Raw genomic sequence first — 23,885 nt, forward strand, 5'->3', positions numbered from 1 at the left:
GAGTACTACTATGACCCAAAGGTGTGTAAGTCATTGTCCCGTCCCCAGAGTTAGTTTAACCTAATTAAGGTGGCCAGAAGTAAATGCATAAAAAGTTAACCTTGAAGATTTCAAAGAGCGAGGCAGGATGACAACAAAAGGTGGCAGAAAGGAACACATGATTAACTGGAAAATGAATTCATTAAGCAGACAAAAATCGCCCTAAGAACTGAAACAAGGGGGAAACCACATCAGAATGATTAGAAAAGGAAATTAACCTTTCCAGGCTGGAGTTTATCTCGAAAGAGAAGAGATTAGACTAAACTGACTGAGATTCCCATCTGTGTCTAAAATTCCACAGTTCCTTCTCATTTCAGTCTCCAACACCAGAGTGAGGTTAGCAGCAGGGATCCTAACATCAGCCACAGAGGGCCTCTGAGACCACGTGACCACAGCCAGGTCCCCCCCACCAGCTGCCGGAGAGCTTTCCCTGCCTGACAACGAAAACAAACCCTCCGTTCAGGCCGATGACACCAGCAAACTAATAACTAACTATGAAACGTATTATGTTAAAATAAGACACTCTGCCAATAATCTGAACTTGAAAGAAATATATCTTATGACTTTACAGCTATGTTATATAATTTACACGCTCCACTAATTTGTTAATTCAACCAGGCCCAATTGAGCACTTTCGCAAAAAACACACTTTTACTCCTTATGGATAGGCTACCCAGAGATTTCAGATTTTCCGTGACATTTCTAATTTTGTGCATTCCTTAAAGCAAGATTTCTCAGCCTTGGTACTACTGACACACTGGCTGGACACCTCTTTGTGGTGAAGGGTTGTTCCGTGCACTGTAAAAGACTGAGCAGCTTCCCTGGCCTGCATCCATGAAAGGACAGTCAGAAGTGTTGCCAGGCATCGCCGGATGTTCCCTGGGAGGGAGGGGGCAAGAGTCATCCCTGGGTGACAACCACTGCCTTAAAGCAATTCATGCTATACATAAATACATATTATATGACTTGAGTATCAATGTAAGATTTCAATGTGAATGAAATGACTTAAAAAAATCTTTTATTAGACCATATAAACCAGTATTTGCCTGAAAATATAATCACTGTGGATGACCAAAGAAGCAAGAAGTTATCCCCTCAGCTATTAGGAGTTAGTACTTTTTAAAACAATAAATAAATAGAATGCATAGATTTGATAATTCCCTAGAAACAAGGAATTTGGGTTAGAAATCATTCTTAACCTTTTCCTTCCCAAGATTCTAAAGTAAACATTCTACAACCAGCAGCCAAACCAACCAAGCATAAGGCAGAAGTTGGTCTGGGAAAGAGGCCAAATGGACAACTCATGACCACTGGGTGCGACCCAACCCACCCACATACCACTTCAGAAGACCACAGGCACACTGCCCAAGATCATTTTGCCACCAGCATGAAAACAGACCTCACTCCCTAGAATAAAATGAAGACCAGGGAAAGAGGAAAGACCTAACGGAAGTATGCGCCTTACAAATACTTTAGGCTAATGTCCCGAGGTTTCTTATATATCACTCGGTGCTTAACTTGGGGGTGGCGTGGAGAGGAATACTTCAATAATCCACAGTTAAACAGGATGATTACATTCTTAAGGGAAACCTGAGAGATTATGGGTTGGTACCATAGGATTTTTAAAATCTGGTTTTAAAAGTTGTTTCTTAAAATAATTTAAAAAAGGACATTTCCCATTGTTGTAGCTACGAAAACCATTTCTTATCTTTTTTTTTAGCTGTCAGTATGAATAGGTAGAAGTCACAACCACAACATATTTAGGTCAGAAGAAAATGACTAACTCCACCTGCCCTATGAGCTGCAAGGCCACCCAAACGCCTCTTCCCTTCATGGAGTGATGCCAAAGGGTGTCCTACCAGCAAGATGGTGAGAGCAGATGGCTGCCAAGGCAGCTTAAAGAGACCCAAGGAGTCAGCACCTGCGGTGGGGAGATGCTGATCACCCAGCATCACCACCACCTTGACAGAACTCGAACCAGCAGCCCTCCCTCCCTCCCTAAAGCAGGCTCCGTGGAAAGATTCACTAGGTCGTCTCTGGATTTCAGGAGCCTGAACACCACACAAGGCACTCTGCAGCTGCTCCCTTCTGCTCAGTATCTCTGGTTCCACCTCATCTGGCTCATGCCAAATTCCCCCTGAGGGAAAGAGCACACATAAAGAGAGAACTGGCTATGCCCAGTTCCTACAGGTGGGCAGACGGCTAGAAAAGAATAGATCGCATGGGAGGACCACGGAGTTCAACCCATGGGGTACTAACCAAGCTAAACGTTAATCATGGCAGAGAATCATTTACATTAAAGATCATTAACCAGGCACCTTGGCAAGGGATGAGAGTTCACGAGCTAAAAAAAAAAAACGCATTTAGGTAAAACAGCAGCCTCTTGTTGCCAAACACACAGCTTGGGTCATTTCAGGAGAAGGACACCAAAATGGGACAGAAGGAGCAGAACCAAACAGGGGCGTCTTAGGGGGGGTGGGCATTTCTTTCTTTTCTTCCCCAGCTGTTCTCCACCCATAGCTGCAGTTAATGGTCTAGGGTTTACTTTCTGTTCTTCCTTATCCCTTACGAGGTGTAACTGTCACCTCACATGCAAAGGAGTTTACAGGTAAGGAACTGTAAACATGTAAAGTCTGAGGAGTTTGTGTCTCCAGTTTTCCATTTTTCAGAGGAAACGTCTCCTTTTAAGGTGATAGTTTAGACTCTACAATTTCGAGTCACACAAGAAGGACGGCATTTCCCTATTCATCAGGCTGCTTTGCTGTTTCTCCCACAGCCAGGGACCCAATGCCACTTGACTCTCAAGCAAAACAAGGAGTCGCCCTCCAGCAAATAGGGTCAGAAGTTCAATTTCACACATTACAAACAGCCACGGTTTTGAAGATAGCTGACAAGTGTTCTTCCTGACATGCTTCAAGATGCTGCACAAGCTCGGGGTTCCTCCCCTCACAGCTCATAAAAACCAGCACAAGCCCCTCCATCACCCTTTGTCTAAGGAAGCCCGAGACTTTCTCCTTGTTTATAGACTCACCCCAAAAGAGCAAGCACAGCCCTGGTGTTCCATTCCAGTATTACATAATCCAATTTCCCTCCAATTATCTGTTTGCCATAAAGCATTATTTGTGATCAAAGCAAAAGAAAGAAAAGTGGAACCGCACTAATTCTGACTAGTGAGATTAACCTCAAAGGGAAAGACAATAGATTCCTGGAGATTAATTTCTGTATGTATTTTTTATGACATTTAACACGAGCACTCTTAACATAGAGTCAAGAAAATATAAGTACCAGTTTTATTTTCCCATATAAGTTTATATGTTTGGAGGCTGAGGGATGTGGGGAAAAGACAATGAATAATGACCTAATTACGAGGTACCTCATTTACAATTTTAAAAAGTTCATATCTGAATATCCATATAAGAGCAAAACCCTTTAATCTGTGTGAACGCAAGTGAAAACTAAAGTTAGGAGTCACGTGACTCATCCACAGGCATTTCCTGTAAGGTCTAGGAAACAAATGAGGACGGTGTTTGTGTCCCAGGAGACAAAGCGGCCGCAGTAAAGAGATGCACCTGTCCCACCCGCACCTAGCTGATGGCATTCGCTATGCTTTAAATTGAGCTTAACATACAAGTATAAAAAGAAAAAATTTAAATAAAAGATCTGTCCTCATTTCACCTAGGGTTTTATACCAAGTTTCAGAACTCTGCACAACAGACCCCTTCACTGTGTCTATTTTGGACATTTCAGGAACACAGTGATGACAAATACAGATATTTATTCAAAAGAGGGGGGAAAGGCACCAGAGCAATATCTGTGTAATAATTTTTCAGTGCACTGAAAAAAATAGGTTTCAAACAAGATGACAGAGGTTAAGCACATAAATTAAAAATTTTCACTGTATACATTTTGATTTTTGAAGCATGCAAAAAACGTTTAATAGATAAGGAAGGAAAGGAGGGAGGGAGGAAGGAGAGGGAAAGAGAGAGAAAGCAATTCCCCAAATTCTGGCACATTCAGATTAAAGCTAATGGATCCATTTATAAGAGAACATTCCCTTGATGTTAACCAAGGAAAACGGAATCTTTCCTGGCACTTACCAAATTCCAGGCAGGAAGACCCCGTTTTAAAGGGGAGAGAGACAGGCTGGTCTGGATGCAGACGGTTGTCTGTTCCCCTAACGACAGCAGCAGGGAGGAGAAATCCTGGTCTCTGCCAGTTCCCTCTGTTGACAGGTGATCAACAGCCTGGAGCAGGAGGTGCTGTGCTCCGCGGGAGGCGCGTGGAGGGGAGGGCTCCCCCGCAACTCCCCCGCCCAGGTAGGGCCCAGCTGAGAGCCACCCACCCCAGACACCCTCAAGCTGTACCGGCTGGTGCTGTGCTGAAGCCTGTCTGGGCTGGATGCTGCTGCGGCTGCCTGCCTCCCTCAAATCGGGAGCAATTTCAAACGTAAGGAAGAGGGAAGCAGCTCATCATAGGCAGCAGAACCAATGACTACAGGGGAACTTTGTGGATTCAAGGGACAAAAACAATTCAAAGCACAGCCCCACAACACTTCCCCCACAGCAAAACAACATCAGGAAAGTTAAAGCCAACTTAACCTGAGAAGTGCATACACCTGGCTGGGCCCAGGTGACCCCGGAAATGTTTTAATTAACCTTTTTTCCTAAATGTTCATGCCAGTGTTGAAAGGAAGGTGAGTCAAGGAAATGAAGAAAGCCCTCTGAATACTATTGGTTAAATAATTGCTCGGTTGTTCTCAAGGATATGGAATGAGCATATATTTTCATCACATGAAACTAGCTAGTTGGGGGACACTGGGCAAGTTTCTTGACCTCTCCCACCTCTGGCTTCCTCATCGGTAGAAAGAGAGCCTTGAAACCTCCTTCGTGGACTGTTGTGAGGAACCATGGAGAGGCCAGCAGTCCCGCAGGTCAACGGGCCTCGGCCCCTTGGATGTTCACTTAGCCTCCAGTAGCTTGTGGCTCTAACAATACAGTCCTAAATCAACTACAGCCACTCCTTTCACCTTCCCTCACCTTAAAAACTGATCCAGTGCACATCCAACAGCAAGATGTTCCTCCCACTGTATTTTAACCAATGTCTCCAACAGGTTAGAGATGTATTTATGCCAATCTAAAAAATTCATTTGGCATACAACAATGACAGATCATATGGCCCCTAGGCCCAAACCCTGCCAGGAACACCAAGTTGCAGCCCAAGTTAGAGGGAGGTTTCTGCCCCAAATTCCCTGTAACTTACTACTATACTTCAAGGCCAAGACCATGCCCCCTTTTAAGAGCCGCGAGTGTTGAGGAAAATAGGCTCTTATTTGAGCCTGTGGGTCTTTTTCTTTAATGCTTCCTTTTAAAAGGCAATTATTTCTTAAAATGGAATTCACAGGTTACTTATAATACCACTCAATATGAACAACAATGGCTATGCTGATAGAGACTTTAATGGGAGGGGGAGACCGAGTCCCACTGGGCCAAGAAGCCACCATCACCATCTGGTGGTGGCTCTTGCACATTGCAGTCATGAACCCCACACCATCTTCAATCCATTCTCCCAGAGGCAGCACCTTGGAATTCCTGCTTCGTTACATTAACTTTCTGACAGCTGGTTTGGCTGCTCAAGGACAATCTTTGTTCTTCTCCACCAAATCATCTTCCCAACCTTCCTTCTTTCCCTCAGACTTCTGATCAGACCACTAACTACAAGAGGGAGGAAAGAAGTTCTGATATTTGCTATTACCTTGTTCCCCCATTCAACATCCAGTGATTTGGTTGCAAAGAATGAAATTCCCCAGACAGACAGAGAAAAGAAAAACAAAGAGGCAGTATCTTCCCAAAATGTAACAGCCAAGGGCCAAATTCTAATGGAAAATATGAGGCTGGCAACTCTACCAAGTGAAGAGACTGGCTGAAGACCCAGGACATACCAAAGACAGCCTTTGACTGGACCCCGGCCAGTGACCAAGACTTGCGTGGGTTCAGGCAAGTTGTTCTGTGCAAGCTAGAGTAGAGAACATGCTGGAAATCAAGTCACAAACAAAGAGCTACTAATAAGGTAACATTTGAAGAAATTCTCCTAACCACTTCACACCTCCAAAACCTTGCTTAATCCCTATCGAATCTATTTAGGTCCAGGAGGCTCTCAAAAGCATATAATCTTAGGGAAAATTTGCCAAAGGAACTGAGGGCCATGGAGAAAGAAGAAATTGAAAATTTCACCTTTAAGTGGTGCCACTGGGATAATCTCTAAATGATACTAGTGATTGCTAAGAAAGTACTACGGAAAAGACAATACATATGGGTTTTACAGGCAGCTGTAAAAAGGCCTGGGTGACCAGCTGTGCCACAGCTGGCAAATCTCTCTCCCACGTAGTAGCAGCATCTGTTTGCAGTATAATACAAGATGCCTCTTTTAGTTACAAAGGAAGATAAGAATTTTCAGAACTTTATACTAGGTAAAATTTCCTGCCCTTTTTACCCATATTACCCCCAATATGTTATTTGCAATAGTTATAAAATTAAGTACCTGACACTTAGTTTCATTTTATACTAGACTAATTCAAGAGGTAAATTTTAATACATTCTGTCTTCCAATCAGGTGTACCCTCATATGAAATAGCTCAAAGATCATATACAAAATAGTTATATCAAGAAACACAGTCCACACGTGACTCCTCCCCCCACCCCGGCTTTCTTCTGAGTCACTTTAAACACCTCTGGAACCATCACATGCACACCCTCAAGGCCACACAGGCTGTGTTGTGTTGGAACATGAGAGTATCCAAGTCGGATATTGATTCTTGAAAACAATTAGAAAATAAGTAAGCAGAGTGAAAGACAACTCTATACCTTAAAGGATCTTTTTCTCCAACATCTGGAAATCTATGGCCCATGTTCAACGGCCAGGCTGAGCTCAAATTAGCAACTGATGAGAAATTCCCGGAGGCCCAAAACTCTGTGTTCTGCAGCTCCCAGCACAGCACCTTTCCACGGGAAGAGATGGTTGCTGAACTCCATTGAAAGACAGATACAGTACCCGAGAGCCACATCCCCACCAACCAACCCAACAGAAAGCTCTCCTATTTGTGTTAGGCTAGGCAGGAAACAAACCGTGGAGACATTTCAAAGACCATCAAGGCAGCCTAGCAAACATTAAAGTGAGCAGTAAACTGTCAAAGGGCTAATATGAATCACTAAACTGGATAAGCCAGGAGTCAGGAGACCTGAGAACTAACCCTAATGAGGCTATTAACTGCCTTCTTTGTTTGATTTAAGGCAACTTAACATCTTAACCTTTCGGAAATCAGCAAGCCTCTCCTAAGAAAGTCATAAAGGAACTCGCCTGCCATTTTCTCCTCTTGTTATTAAATCAATGGTGCAGCTTACACGCAGTCAGTAAGGTTAAGAATCGGAATCATTTATGAACTTGAACCGTTCATTTAATCTCTTGGTCTCAAAAGGCCCAGATGTCAAGTTCAGTGCCTCATCCTGCAGTTTCATAACCCAGGCTCATGTATTTAAGGAACCCAGATGCTATCTCATTCAGCAAGTATTTATCAAGCTCCTCCCATGTGCCAAGTACTGTGTTGGCACTGGGGTTTCCGGGATGGAAGGGCTTGTCAAGGCCTGCCTCTCACTATCCATCTGGGTCTTATTTTTCTGAAGTCTTCAACATTTGTCATCTGTGGACACAATTGAACACTTTCGTTATACACCAAACTCTACCTTAATCTGTAAACTTGAACTGTTTTGTAATGAGCCTATCTCACCAATAAAACTTCAAGCTGCTACAGAGTAAGGCCAGCGTCTTCCTTAGCAATTTACCAATTATCTTGGAGCCAGCCTTCCGACAGCCTCAGCCCAGGAAACTTAGCTGCAAAACCCAAATAAACACAGAAACAGCTTCTGAATTCTGAAATAGCAGCCGCCATCCCCAGGCCCTTGGGCTCAGAGCTGCACTTACTCTGACACCATTCTGAACAAGCTTCATTTTTCAGCTTCCCACTATAAAGATTAAGCTTCTAATCTTCAATAAAGTGTAGTCAACAGCACTGCCGTCTCTGCTATTAAAAACCCAAACACATCAGAAAAAGAGAAAACTATTCATTGATATAAATGGCAATTGGAAATCTCAGCCATTACAATGATCAATAGTCCTTTCAGCAGTTTGTCACTTTCAGCTCTTTTTTATCATTACTTCAATCTCTTGAAGAAGAAGATGGATTTAAACAATGGAGGTAAGAGGCCTACTATGAGGTTAAATCAGGGGTTCTCACTCAAACAGGCAATCTTGTTTTCTAAAACTGAAATAAAGCTTTCTAATTTTTACGAAAACAATATAGATTCCTTACAGGAAAATTATACATCACACACACACACACACACACTGAGGCGAAAGAAGAAAATGAACACCCAGGAATCCCCTTCTCTGAGATAACATTACTAACACATTAGCGTTATGAATACCCTTTCAGATCTTCTTCTGTATTTCTGTATATGTTTCTTACAAAAAGATGGGGTCAAATTATACAAACACATCTGTAACTTGCTTTTTAACTGTATGTTATAAAATGTTCCCATAGCACTATTTATCTACAACATCATTTTTGACAGCTTCACACTATTCCATCGTAGAGATACACCACAACTATTAGGTTGTTTTAACTCCTCATTATGATAAACAATGTTTCATACTCATAGCTAATTCTTTGGATATATAAGGATAGAATACATTCTTCACTATTCCTTAGGATGAGTTCCTTTGAAGGATTTTAGCTAGATCATCAGGTATGCACATTATTCTATATATTTGCTAACATTAAACAATATACCTATTGAAGAAAACTTAGAAAATACAAAAAGCAAAAATAACTGATAACCCAGCCACCCTGATATAGTGTCAATATTTTGTTGTGCACCTTTTCCAATTTCTTCTATGTATGTATATCCTTTTTTTCTCCATTTAAAAAAAAAATTTGTCTAAAGCAACGCTTGGTTTGCTTTTATTGGAGTTATGATTTTTTTTTAGAGAATTCCATATAAAATGTTCAATTGACCTAGTTCAAATTTAAGAAGATGAATCTAAAACTTTTATCCAATAAGAAATACAAAATAAAGATACTTGAGTTCCCTGCGTGGCCCTCACATGGAGAGAGGGAGGGAGAAAGCAAGGATGGGGGAGAAAGTGGGAAATGGAAGAAAAGGCGAGGAAGAGAGAAGATACACAACCGCCTCTCCCACTGCCTTTAGGTTCCAGGCTTAATTCACTCTGATTGTCACTGCCTTGAAAGCCATACCGTTGTCATTAGTTATAATCTATGGATTCATGTGAAGGAAAAAGTCAAAACCCCTGGGCCAAAGGGAGATTACCCTGGGCCGGAGATGCGGTCAAGGCCCCACCTCAGCACCTTACTCCTGCTTTACACAGGTCATTACTGAACTTGATAGCTAACTCTTTAAGCCAGTAACCATCCTGAACTTGCACAGCAGACTGGAGAGCCCACAGCTAAAGCCAGCCCAGCTGAACAGGTGAAGTATGCCGAGGGCACGATCAGGAGTTCTAAGAGGTACCAACCCATACTCATTTCAAGTCGAGGTTCATTGTTTTGAAGTAGCTTTTTTCATTATTTGTATTATTTCAAATACTCTGCTGTGAAGGTCATTACCTGCGGTTTTGGTTTTGGTCAGAATGAGGGAAGAGAGATACCCCAGAGCATTCCAGGGCCAGGCGGAGAACTAGCCTGAGGGTGTTGAACTTTTAAAGACAAAAGATCCCGTTGCCTTTCAAACAGCAGGCTTAGCAGATAGAAAGGCAGCAAAAATCTAGCGTGGGCTTTATGAAGTCTAAAAATAGGCACCTGAGGCAGAATGATTTCTTTCAAGAGAACAATTTTAAAGATTCCCAGGAGGTGTCAGGTGTTGAGTAAATATCAGAGGAAGATAAAGGCTTTCTGAGCTGCTGGAGGACACAAAAGCCCCGGGAGGGCAGCCTTTGCTTTGCCTGGCGCCCTGGACAGGTGGAAGAAGCGTCTTTTGCCGCGTGATGAAAGGGGCTGGGAGAGGAGGTCGCAGCTTAGTTTCTGATACAGGCAAACAGAGCTGAGAAGCAACTCTCTGCTTCTTTCTTGCCAGACAGACGGGAAGAATATTAAGCTGTACAACCATTTTCATTAGAAAGACAATGAATGAGTTAACCCATTTGCAAGACTAATAAATGAGGGTTACTTGTGAAAAGAGCCAGTCTTCTCTACAGTACGGGCCTAATACAGATTTACATAACTTCCATTATTTGAAAGGAGGTGTTAGAGGCTGGCAGGCTCGTGCAGAGACCTGCCCACAAGTGTGATGTCGTTTGGAAGGTCAAGAGCAGAGACTATGGGACCTGAGCAACACAGTGCTGGAGAGGGCGCTGGGGCTAGATGCACTGCGTCCCATGGGTCACTGGACTGCAGAGCCGGCCAGAGTCAGGAGGCTCAAGCCCTCATCCTGCCTCTACCTGGCTCTACCTGCAACCTGAGGCCAACTGAAGGAATCTCGGGAGTAAGTCCTGGCACCAATCTATTTGTGAAGCTCCCCATGTGATTCTGAGCCACAGTCAGGCTTCAGAACCGCTGGTTCTTGGGTCTCTTTTAGCTCAAGTTCTGTAAGTACATTTTGACTTATATCTGTTTTTCCCCAGTAGGTTAGGTGAAGACTTGTCTGATGAAAAGAGAAAATAATGTGTGTCCCCTGCGTTAGCCTGCACATCAGATGCAGGTCCTGGCCTCGGCTGGACCCCCGCAGGACCCTGAGACCTTGGCCCACACACCCTCTATGAATGCCTCTTTGCCCCACATTCTTTACATTTCGAACACTATCTGGCTCACCTCCAAACTCCCTTCTTTTATCTCTCAAAATATATCTGAAGTCCCTACCACGACATTCTTTCTGGGTTAAATGGAAGCCAAGTAACAAAACTGGAGAGAAGAGATAAAATAGGCCTCACCCACATACTCAACACTTTAGAAAGAAGCAACGTGGCTGCCCTGAGGTAGCAGTATGTTCATATCCTCTCTACTGTGAACTCAGACCAAAGAAATGAAATGCAGCGGGAGATGGTGGTGAGGGTTTTCTATTTTTAATGCGATTTCCATATTTGCTTTCAGACTATAAGTTCTGTCTGCTTCATTTTTCATGAGAAAAGGAAATGGAGCATTTCATCATCTTTGAATGTTACTAACGTACATTTCTATCAAGTGTCTAGTAATTTGATTTTCATAATTAATCTTAAAATGTACTTAAGAAAACAGAAAAATCTCAGTAATATGTGTGCAGGAAAACAAAAAGAGTCCTGCTTTTCCTTCATTCATGCACTACCGAAAACATGAGCTAAAATGTTTATATGTAATGAAGCTTTACTGAACTGAATCCTAATCATGTAGTTTTAAATTTTAGATTTCTTCTTTGTCCCTCCTCTGATTTACAAGAACCCTAAAGAAAGTCTTTTTCCTTCCTCATCATTCTTCGCCAGTCCCCACCCCAATCCCAAGGTCTCTCTCTGCTGATTTCCCATCCAGAAGCTGCATGTCTCCCTGAGCTCCTTGTCCTCCTTTCCTCCACCACCCCCACCCCCAATCTGGTTGAGCAACTTTTCCAGAAATGAGTGCAGAATGCCAATGCCCAGAAGATGAGAACAAATGTCAAACAGTCACAAAGTTCCTCCGGGTTCCCCAGGCACATCTAGAGCCACATCACATGAAGTTGACAACTGCCGACCGACAAAGACCATGAGCCACAGAGACAGGGAAGCAAATTCTTTCTAGAACCCTCAAGGCACTAGGCACTACACCCAGTCCTTCCTGCTCAGGGGTCCCATCCACTGTCTGCTACTTACATTCCTTCCAGGCACCTATTATTTATCTCAGAGATTACTTTCTTGCATAATGACAGGCCCAACAGTGACAACGTGCACAGGAATTCTCAGCCTGGAAGCAGGGCACCAGACATCTAAGCCCTTTACCACGTCAGCATCATCAGTGAACTTCATCATTTACTGCTGGTTCAGATCAGTGGTTCCCAGCTCCGGCTGCTCATTCCAATCGCCTGGGGGAGCTGCAGACACAGATGCCCAGGCCTCACCCCAGACCAGTGGACTCAGACTGTCTGGAGGTGGGGCCAGGGCTCCCCAGGTGCTTCTCAGGCAGCGAGGATGAGAGCAGAGTCTGTGCAAACCAACCTGGGTCTGCCACTTCCCTGCTGTGACTTTAGGCAAGTTGCTTATCCTTTCTGATCCTCAGTTTTTCTCATCTGGAAAATGCAAATAATAATTTCTACTGCATAACACTGATGTGGTGATTATGATTTAATCATAATGTATAAAACTACAATGTCTCAAAATACAGAAGGTCTAGACTCTGTTGCTTCATCTGTAAGTGATAATAAGAGACAGCGAGATCTACTGGGAACATAAAGAAGAATGAAGACAGGAGGGGGCGTGAGATGGTTGTTAACATAAATGAGTGATTTACTCCACTACGGGTCAACTTACAGAACATTCCATTCCCCTGCTTGCAGGTCAGGGGTTACCCAACACAAGGCAAGCCCTAAACTTTGCAGGAGCCATTCTCTCTCTGCTATAAATGTAAGCCCAGAGCTGCCACCCATAGAGAAAACCTGGCTGAGAATAAAACCGGCAGAGGGGAGAGGGCGCGCGAGCAGAGCTGATGCTGATTGTCCCAGCACAGGATTCAGCTGCTTTTTAAAGGATACCCCTGCTATTTCTAATCTTGCGTGACTGTATCAACAAGGTAATGCATATTTTGCAAACCCGTCACTTCACACAAGTGCATCTTTTGGATAAACTGACAGAATTGGGAGTGCTGGTTCTAAGTAGACATTTGTCATTTCAATAAATATCTCCAAAGTGCTAGAGGCTGTACTTACACGCGCCCCAACAACAGGTTAAGGGGTAGCCATCTCCTCACACTCATCAATATTGTGCTTTAAATTCTGACAACATGATAGTTGAAATGAAATTTCATTTGCATTGGAGTCACTATTTCTTTTATTAGAAGTGAAGCTACCCACCTCGGTGTGTTTGTCACTGGTATTCCCTTTTCTCTGAACTGTCCATTTATACTCCCTGCCGATCGTGTTTCAATCAAGTTATTGGGTTTTTTATTGATTTGTAGGATCATTATAAATTAAGAAAATCAGCTCTTTCTCTGTGATAGAAATTGGCAATATTTTCCCCAGTCTGTCTTTCTTAAAACTTTATGGTATATTTTTGCATACTTTTTGGAGACGTAGTCATCAGTCTGGTCATTCATAGCTTCTCTAATTTTTTGTTATTGAGATGAAACTACTCCAAACCTCTCTTTTTTAAAAAAAATTCTTAAGGATTGTGAACATTGTTAGTTTTAACGTATTTGTTGTGGGAAAGGTACCATTCCTTTTGAAATCTGTTTCCAGCAATGCTTGTGAACAAGAAGGCCCGCAGAAGAAACTTAAGAGGGAAGAGCCGAACCTGGGCCGTGGATCCGAGCCGGCTCACCCGCAGGGTCCTCCCACAATCGGGGTCTCCCCTCATTCCTACGGCACTAGCACGAGCTCGCGCCCCTTGCTGAGCGCACACTCGCAGTGCCCTCTAATACAAGGACACGCGCCCTGGGAACAGGACCAGCACTAAGAGCAGACTTTCCTGATGCTAACTAAGCTGTAAGCAAACCTGGCCCAACCCTCTCTCCCTAGCAGGGCATGGCTCCTACTGCAGAAGGGTGAGCAGGGCTTAGAAAAAGAACACCTTGCAGTACCCCAAAAAAAAAAGAGTCCACGAACAAACATTGCTGGAATACACTAAGCTAATCCTTTAAAGAACTTTTAAAACTTGACCCAGCTCCTCTCAAAAGCTTCTGTGAGTCATCATCCCACACGCCCAACAAGGCCTCTGGGATTATCCCCACAGCATCTCCAGCAAGGCCTCGGCCCCACATTCAAAACCACCCCCAAGAAAGCTGCTGGTAGAAAACAGGAGCAGGAGAGCCAGCCATTCGAGGACAGCCCAGCACACGACCTCAGAGCCTTCCTCCCACAAGACGCAACTCCACAAAATACGGCACTTCCTAAGAGAACGGTGACACCAGAGCCAGACACACCTACTCTCCTTCTAAACATCCCTCCTACCCACAGAGTCAATCCTAAAGGCCACATCCACAAGCCTACTTCCTTTAGGGAGCTGTTGCTTCTTTTATAACTAATTTTTTTTTTCTGTAATAGAAGATAGTAGAAGTTAAATTTCTTTTAATGACTCACAATTAATCATGTTCTACTTGAAATTTTTAGGTTAAAAAAAGTTCTTGCAAACTTATAGTGGGCCAGGTAAAACTTAAGGAAATCACATCTAATGAAGCAATGTTAAATGACACCCACAAGTGGTAAGAAACAGTCAGCTGTAGATAACAGGCCCACGGGTCCAGGACAGAGCTTTAAAATGAATATTCAAGCGACTAAATAAGATATTACAGTAAGAGCACTCTCCAAGGAGGGGACACTGCAGGGTGAGACGCTGTGGCTCAGGGTGCAGGTGACAGTGTTCATTCTATGTAGAGAGCATGATGAAGGATGATCCAGCCTTTGAATTCCCAGCTAAGAAATGCTCTAAGTCCCAACATAAGCACAGTTCTCTGGGCAAATGTTCACCCCAAAGATGGCCAGCACGGTATAGGCAACCTCCATTTGGAGCATTATTTATAACCAGTACCAACCCAAGTCACGGGGAGGAAAGATTCCTCCAGCCAGGTCTCCCAAGGCAGGGGACCACAGAGTAGGGTGGCCAGCATCTTTCAAGGTGGCTTCCTCTGCAGTTGGCCAAGGCTTAGAAGATGAAGGGAGTGCAGAATTTAAGCTCTGAGCAGGAGGGACCCAGCCTGAGTTCCCTCCCTGCCCACTGCCTTCTGTAGTACCTGGAACATTTCAGGGGCTCAAAAAATATCTGAAAAATCGCCCACTGCCTTCTGTAGTACCTGGAACATTTCAGGGGCTCAAAAAATATCTGAAAAATCAAGGTCCAAACCACAAGTGTCCAGCTGCAGCAACAGTAAGGGCCAGTACTGTCACTTCCGGCCAAACTAGGAGGTCATGTTCAAGCCAAGTCCTGGCTGCTCTGGACCTAAAGGGATGGTGATCTGCCCTTCAACACAGTGGCTTTTGAGCATTCCCAAACTTTACTTGGCCCCAGAAAAGACAAAGATAGAGATACGCGTGATGACCCAGAAACGTTTCCACAACATATCGTGGAGTTAAAAACAGTAAAATTGACGGGCTGGCCAACAGTGCAGCAGTTAAGTTCGCACGTTCCACTACGGCAGCCCAGGGTTCGCCGGTTCGGATCCCGGGTGCGGACTGAAGCACTGCCTGGCAAGCCATGCTGTGGCAGGCGTCCCACATACAAAGCAGAGGAAGATAGGGACAGCTGTTAGCTCAGGGCCAGTCTTCCTCAGCAAAAAGAGGAGGATTGGCAGCAGATGTTAGCTCAGGGCTAATTGTCCTCAAAAAAACAGTAAGATTGTGCAGTGTGATTCTCTTGCCCCCCAATACACACACACACACACACACACACACAGAAAAGATCTGGGGGGCTTTGCTCAAAACATCTATCTCAGCAGGCCTGGGCTGGAGGGCCAAAAGGGTCTTTAATTTCCTGCCTCATACACATCCACTGAGATTTCCACAATAAACATGCCTCATTTTCTATGTCACTTAAATATGAAAATTTAAAAGTAAATGAACACACATCCCACGTCTGCCTTTCTCATTATCATCCTGGAACACTAGGATTAGCACGGCTGGGCTTCTTTTTTAGGGGAAAGAAGGAACAGAATTGATCCCTCTCTCTTCAATGGACTCTAAACTATTTTCTTTAATACGTATGTTATTATCTCAATCTAATTTCAGGCCCTGCTTACAGTATTTACAACCTCATCAGGCACAGCAACATTGATTTTGCCATCATCACTGTTATTAGGGACACTCTCCATTTAGTACCGTCTGCAAATAAAGCCTCAGATTTACCACAAATGCCCAAGAGGATAAAAGGAAGCAGGAGGAAGCCTTGAGGGAAAGTGGAGCGAGGCTGCGAACCATGGCGATGAGGTGTCTCCTGTGACAACCAGTTCACACCCCGTCACTGCAGAACCCCTCTCTGAGCCTACGGAGCCCCCAGCACACTTCTCGAGCTCTCTACCCCTAAGGTGGTAAAGAAGTACCATTCCACGTCAACAGCATTTTCTCCTCAGCTGAGATGGTTTTAAGATTTGTTTACTCATCTGTTAGCTTTCGAGGCTGGCTTTTTGCAGGGAGAAACGTCTAGAGAAAATAAACAATAAGACTTTGCGTTTATACAGTGTTTTGGCATGATCAGGGGCTGGCACACGAAAACATCATCTCATGAGAATAGTCTTAACAGCCCTGAGGAGAACCCTAATGTCTTCAACAGAAAAGAAACTTTTACTCTTTCAAACCAACAAACATTTTTCTCCCTCAAAATTCTCCCTAGTGCCTCCCCAATTTTTCTACCTCCCCCAGAAAGCATTCACAGCTTTCCTCTTGTTTTTGTTTTGTGTCAGTATTTGTAGACATTAAGAAATGGCAAAGGGAGGGAAGAACACTATTGCAAGATGAGTAGATAAATGACCCATGGCAGTGTCCTCTGTGTGCGTCTGAGCCACCCCCTCACTCTCTTTAAGTCCTGTGCTGTCACACATCCACTTAGGTGGACTGCCTGCGGACACTTAGGACTCCTGTCCTTGCCCCCAACAGAATTTTATTGAAATGACTCCAAGTGTCCCCAAGAGAAAATTAGCCGATCTTGCATTAAAAAAATTAAAAATTGCTGCTGCTCTTGTCCTTTGAGGGTCACCATCATAAATCTGAAAAGTAATGCTGTCTACAGGTATCATTACAAATCTAGTTACAAGGAAGAGACGATATGAGAAAAAAACTTAATAACCTCTCTAACCTTCTCTCAGTCTGTTTTTCGGGTCATGGAGGGCTTCACTAACCTCTCTAGAGTACTAAAAACTCCCACAACCTCAGAAGCATATGCAAAGGGTATTTTTTTTTTAGTTTTAAAGCCAAATATAAATATTTTTAAGATGATCCATACCTGTTTCCCATAATTAGCATGGATATAGCCAATTATTTATAATAATATTTATTTTTCTACGTTAAGAATGTCAGTCTGGAAGTGCCTTTCATAAGAAAAAAAAACTGAAAGAGTATTGATGTTCCGGACCCATAAATATATGAAATTAACAAGGCTTTAATTCATTCTGTCTATGGGACCACACTAGAATATAGTACCCCTCACCTGAAGAATTTAATTTCTTCTCAGTATCAGTTAATTATTCCTTTGTAGTTCATGGCACTTTCTTTTGATGATTCTACAAGTTTAGAAAATTATTTGGCAAAGAAAGGAAAAGAGGGAAATAAAGTTTAACACTATGTATTGTTGGCTTTAAAACCAACTATGTAAAAAGTAGGAATTGCTTAAAGTAAAATCATTCTTTCCTCTGTATAACTGTCACTATTTGAGAATGATTTAGATGCCTGCCAAAATAAACACGATTTGAATTAATTTTAAAAACAACTCCAAAGGATTATTAGATTTGAATACCGTTTTTACAGTCCAGAAGGAACACGCACCTGACGATCCGGCCACCAGAGGGAGCTTTAACTCCCCAGTACGGCTCAGCAGGCACACACAGGAGGAGCCTCCCTGAAGCCAGCACGGTCAGCAATCACGCACAATTCCTCTCCCCCAGTGAACTTGACACGGACAGAGGGGATAAGAGTGAGGCATTTCTTCAAGTTAAAGGCATTTGTGGTACCTTCAAAGTAGCAAGGAGCTAGAAATAATGTGGTATGTGCTCGTAGAATTTTTATATTAAAATTTATAACGCATATTGTAAAGAATGAGTCAAAGATACATACAGAACAATAAAAGAAACAAATTATGCATGAGAGGGTAAGGAAAATATAGGCATGTCTAAATCACTTGGAAAGTACAAAAGCAGGAGAAATAGCTTCAGCCTAGTGGCAGGGAGGGCTCCGAGAGCCAAGGGGCTTGCAAGAAGACGCAGTGGTTCGCCCAGCACGCTCACAGGGGTGGGCGCGGTGACGGCAGTCAGGGATGTGGTGGCCGTAGGCCAATGCGGGGCCACAGCGGAGCGCGGGGGAAAAGGTCCGAGGGCCCCAATACCAGGGCAAGGTGGGCGCAGAGCCCGGGAAAGGTGCCGGGGGCAGTCTGGGGAGCGAGGGTGCGTGGTGATGGATGAAAACAAGCCAGTTGTGCAAAAGGGGGAAGATAGTCCTTCTGCGCAAGGGCACGGTGGAGGGCGAGTGCGGCCTCTCAGGGCAGCCGTAGGACTGAGCATGGCCACTCCAGGAGTGGAGGCCAAGTCCAAGTACTGCACCAAGGGCACTCGAGTCAAGGTTAAGGAGCTAGGACCTTAATCCAAGGCAATGAGTGATGGCTGAGGGGTTTGCCAAGAACAGAATAGTCTATGTCTGAGCGAGAGCGTTTTGTTTTGTACCTCTGTGGAGGGACAGAAGAGGGCAGGTGCAAACACCACTCGGGAAGTCCTTCACACAAACACCGGGGCTGGGGTGGAGGCAGCAGTGGTGGTGATGATATGAGAGGGCCAAGGACAACTCCCAGGGCCCCTAGCTTGGGTGCCGAGATAAAGGGTGGAGCCACCAGCTGAGACAGATCATTCCAGAGGAACAACAGTTTCAAATATTTTGACATTCTACTTCAAGAAATGGTGTGAGGGCAAACAAAAGATCCTGAGTTACATGGTCTCACCAGTCATTCCGATCTCATTTGTCAGACATGATGGCTTGACTACATAATCTAACAACACAGAGAAAATGAAATCTAACTACAAGGAGCTAGTAAGCCATTCTGGAGGAAATAAATTTGCAAATTACTCTTTGTCCAGACTGTCTAGAAAACATTTAAAATCACTTCAACCAAATTAAAGCCACTGTTCACAATGAACTCCCAGGAGTTTACAAGTCAGAAGAAGGCTGGGGGGGGAGCGGATATACAACCAACACTATCATTTTTTCACTAGCAAAAAAATTTTAAAAGGAATAAAACTGTGATAAAGTTATGAGTCGCCTTTCTTTTTTTTCTTCTTTCTTTTTTTTTTTTTTTGCTTAGGAAAAGCGGCCCTGGGCTAACATCTGTGCCCAGCTTCCTTTATTTTGTATGTGGGATGCCACCACAGCATAGCTAGATGAGCAGTGCATAGGTCTGTGCCTGGGATCCAAACCCACGAACCCTGGGTTGCCGAAGCAGAGCATGCAAACTTAACCACTATGCCACTAGGCCGGCTCCAAGATTCACCCATTTTGATTATTCAACCAGTTGCCCCCAAACTTGAAACATAGTATTCCCTTCAAATGCTTCTCTACTCTCCTACCATGAATGCCTAATTTTGAGTATGTAAAATTAACAGTGACTTGAAACAATAATCAGTTCTTCAAAAGGGAAAGCACAATAATGTACCTATAACAACAAAGGATAGAAATGCAAACAACCCTTGAAGCTATTTACTACCCACTCCCCTCTGTGTGCCGGAAGGAATGTTAGCACACACTCATTAAGAGGAAAGGCATATTTGATATCACTTGTTTGACAGTATACAGTTGGAATGCCGGTTCTTTTAATAATTTACTGGGGAGTTACACATTGCAGATTCCTTATTAAACATTACTTACACTAAGGTCATAAGTCTAAGAAATATTCAGTTGGGAAAACAGGCCATATTTTAATTGCACCACTAATTTAACTCACATGTCTGCCTGTATTTTTATGAATATAAATTCATCTTTATTATTCGTGTATTTATATACAAAGCAGTGAGAACCACTTTCTCTAAGACAAAAACATTCTACAGTTGTATTCATTTGTCAACTTTATAATTCGCAGTGCATATCAAAAAGGTTTCATAAGCTGTCTTTTAAGCATGCTGCCCTTGAAGAGAAAGGAAAAAAATAAAAAGCATTCATTATCTAGGAACCTGACTCCCCCACACCCAAAAAGTCAATACTGGCCGAATTCCTGTCTGTCATTGACCAGCCAGCAGCTCAATGAAATGGTTTCATCTGGAAATCATGACCAGACAATTACTGGCACTCCCAGTCCTAAATATATATGTTGTAGAGAATCAATAGCTCACATTCTCAGGGGCTGGCAAACTATAGCCCACAGGCCACTGGCACACAGCCACGCCCACTTGTTATATGTCGTCCTGGCTGCGTTTGCACTATCTCAGAGACCATATGTCGTGCAAAGCCTCCACTATTCACTCTAGGGCCTTCAATAGGAAAAGTCCGCTGGCTCTGATTCGGATACGTAAGTCCCTAACGCACTTAGGAAAGGCTGTATTTACCATCTCACATCTCCTATTGACCTGCCAGCTCACGGAAACTTACAAGAAGTCATAAAAATCTTACCTTCCAGATCCCTCCCCCAACTATTCAATGGAAATAATCTTATGAAATCTATGACTATGTTTCTCAGAAGATGAAATATTACAACACACGAGATTTGTATCTGAGAAGTGTAACCTTTTGGGGTTCCAGAGATATGTATCCAAAATGGATTCTGGACTGTGCTTTATTCAAAGCATTACTTTTAGGTGTAACAAAATATTTTCACCTTCCATAATGGCATTTTTGTCAATGCAGATGCACAGAGGGCCCGGAGAGCCCCATTCTCAAGGCCTCCCTGAGCTCTGACCACTGAGGATGGGTTGGCGAGCCAGCCCTCACTGCCTAAAACACAGGGAACCATGAACAGCCCAGAACTGTCTACCTACCCTCCAGAGATGAACTACCAAAGCAACAGTTCTTGGCCATCCCAATGCCAGACCTCCCCTCCCACAGCACCACTGGCTCTGTTCCCGGGGGCTTGTGTTAGCTACATTTTTGTAAAATAAATATTTTCCTCATTGTCTTACACTTTCAGAGATGCTTTCGTTTCTGACTCATCTCACGTTGGCAACATTCCCTTCCTTCTATTCCAGCTTCTTAGACTCTTTCCTACCTCCCCAAAAAGGATAACAGTGAGACAAGCACAGACCGCTTTAGGATAAAGCAAGAGTCAAGACACTGAGGTGGGGGTGGGGGTGGGGCAGACATGCAAAGACCAGCAGCTGAGGAAGGAAGGAAGGAGGAAGGGCAGGAAGAAGGAGGGGAAGGAAGGAAGGAGGAAGGGCAGGAAGAAGGAGGGGAAGGAAAAAGGAGGGGCAGGCAGAGGCACGGGCTCAGGGCCCAGGACACACAGCAGGCAGACACCCAAACTTCACCAATCCCCAGAGGGGTCCTCGGCTTTCTGCCCCTACTGGTGCCCTTTGTCGTTACATTAGTTGATGAAAATACAACTATTTTGTATAGGTCTCCACACAGCATTTCGGCTGCACTTTAACTTTTCAGTTTTCTCAGGCTCCACTCTGACCAGATGAACAAAATTTATCAAGCATCTACTGTATGTGAGGCATCCTCATCTTCCTAAAACACATCAAATTCTCTGCCCTACAGACTCACCGACCAGAGCATCATTCTAGACTGATGAAAATGAGGGAGGGGAGACCCACAGTTCTCCCCCCAACTCTCTGCCAAAGCAGACAGCAGAGCAAAGGCTCCTTGGGGGAGACCAACAGGTTCATGCATCAGGAGACAAGGCAAAGGAGCAGATTCTGAAGGATGGATTCACGTGAACACAGTATCAAGGAATGGTATGTAAATGTAGTCTATTTCACCCCTTTATTTACCAAAATCGGAAAGACACAAAGACCAGTGTATATGGGTATATTTTAAAACTGATCAGATGTTCGCTGCACCTCAGTTAGTGTACATGAACACAGCACAGCCTTTTCAGTGACTCAAGACCATTCTAAATATCCATTATTATGGCACTGGCTATAGTAGAGCAAGCCTTGGGGCCTAATCCAGAATGGAGACATGCTGGCCCTGTGCACTGACCATTTCTGTGTGGGCACCTGGGAAACCTGGTGGCCTGAATGGTGTGCAAACTATGATTGACATATTTTAAAAGAATGTTGCATATACTCACACATTCCAAGACCAGGGGGTAAAAACAAATACACAAAGAGTTGCGTGGTTTTTACTTGGGAGGAGAAAGTTAATATCCTTGAAGGTCATTTCAGGGTTTGGGGTGGGGGGAGGAGGACAGTTAGAATAAACAGTCTGAGAGCTGGGTTCTCCAGGGCTCTCATGAGGAGTCGGAGGAGCTGTTTGGTGCAGGGATTTTAAGACAATACTTCGTGGTTCAGAGGCCGTTAGCATTGATGCTGTGATTCTCAGCAATGCCCTGAAGAGCTAAGGCTGCTCAGACAGGCCTCCAGCGAGACAGATCTGCACAGAGCTGGCAGATCACACACACTGTCTCAGTGGAGTGGGAAGTGCTCTGCACCCCCTAAGCAGCCGACTGTGCTACGGGGATGGGACGGGGGAGTCGCTCAACTTGCTAAAGACCACCCAGGGCAGGGGACAAAACCAAATGCAAGGGTCTCGGCGCCATGTCAGTGGGGGAGGCCAGCCCCATGTGACAGGAGGTGTTGGGTTCAAGGTGGCCACAAAGGCATGGTCCCACCTAAAGGGCACATCTACCACACACCTCCAGCCAGGAGGCCACACATGGCCGCAGGCCCACTGTGTCTACATGGCCGAGATTTCCCAGAAACCTGGAAATCTAGATTTTTAATATGAAATCTCGTAAATGTTGCCTCAAATTTTTATTTCTTTTAGTGCTCCACAGGCCAAACTCACACCTGTGGCTTCAGTCTAGTCCATAGGGGCCAAGTGTGTGCAAACTCTGGCCTAACAGTGTCCTAAAAGTACTTGCAGTTTAGCAAGGGGACCCTCAAGGCACTTACACCCTTGAGACTTCTCCATTAGTAAAATGAGACTTACTTTGTGCAATATATTTTTTAAAAAAGGGCAAAAAAAAAAATTACAGAATTTCTAATCCTTTGGGAGAAAAGTGAATTAGTATTTAAAATTTACATGTGTATAGCGTATAGCCAAAATATCACCTCACCCATTTCTTGCTGGTCACCTGAGGAAAACGTAATTTGACAGCGGAGGGAACAGTGGCCCTACCTCAACTAGGGGTTAATTTTAGCACCACTGGTTATGAGACCATATGGTTATGGGACAACCAAACATTGTGTCCCTCGTGAGCAAACAGCGTCCCCCATTCCTGTCCCAACTGTTGAAACTGAATTTAATGGAGCCTTCAGATGCAACTTGTAACATACAGGAAACCCAGGAGAAAGGACACATTAAACACAGCACAGGAAACAATCGAGTGTGCTGACAGAGACAACCTCCTGACAACTCAAGGTCATGCAAGAGGGGAAGGAGGAGGAAGTTTTCCAGATTAAGAGGGTCTTAAGAGACCTCACAACTAAATGCACTACGTGATTCTCAACTGAATTCTGGTTTAAACAGCCCAATTGTAAAAGGCATTTTAGGGACAGTTGGGAGAATTCAGATAATGGACCAGGTAACAGAGTCCATTAGGCAATTACCGTTAACTTTGTGAAAACTGCATAGTGATTATAAAGGAATATGTTGGGGTTTTTTTTTAAGGGATGCAGGCTTTAGTATTTAGGGCCTAAATGTCATGATGTCAGTAATTCACTTTTGAATACTTTAGTAAAAAAAAAAAAAAAAAAAGGGTGAAGCAAATGCAGCAAAACGTGAGAACAGCTTAAATCTAGATAATGGGGACCAGAGAGCCATCATTACGTGGCCATCAGTCCC

The 23,885-nt window shown here is 43.9% G+C and overlaps 1 protein-coding gene across 6 annotated transcripts in view; it reads right to left on the minus strand.

The window, feature by feature from the left end:
- Positions 1 to 23,885, minus strand: part of NEDD4L (NEDD4 like E3 ubiquitin protein ligase) — a 340,623-nt gene that overhangs the window by 200,904 nt on the left and 115,834 nt on the right. Inside the window, exon 1 of one of the 6 annotated variants that reach the window (XM_070512967.1) lies at positions 4,137 to 4,455. The exons of 4 other annotated variants lie outside the window; for them this stretch is intronic. The gene's annotated coding sequence lies outside the window, so the exon portion shown is untranslated. Of the gene's footprint in view, positions 1 to 4,136; positions 4,456 to 23,885 lie in introns of those variants that run through there. One more of the 6 variants, XM_070512969.1, reaches the window with a different exon arrangement.

The sequence above is a fragment of the Equus asinus genome, chromosome 7 (assembly GCF_041296235.1).
Source record: "Equus asinus isolate D_3611 breed Donkey chromosome 7, EquAss-T2T_v2, whole genome shotgun sequence".
In the NCBI taxonomy this organism is placed as follows: domain Eukaryota; kingdom Metazoa; phylum Chordata; class Mammalia; order Perissodactyla; family Equidae; genus Equus; species Equus asinus.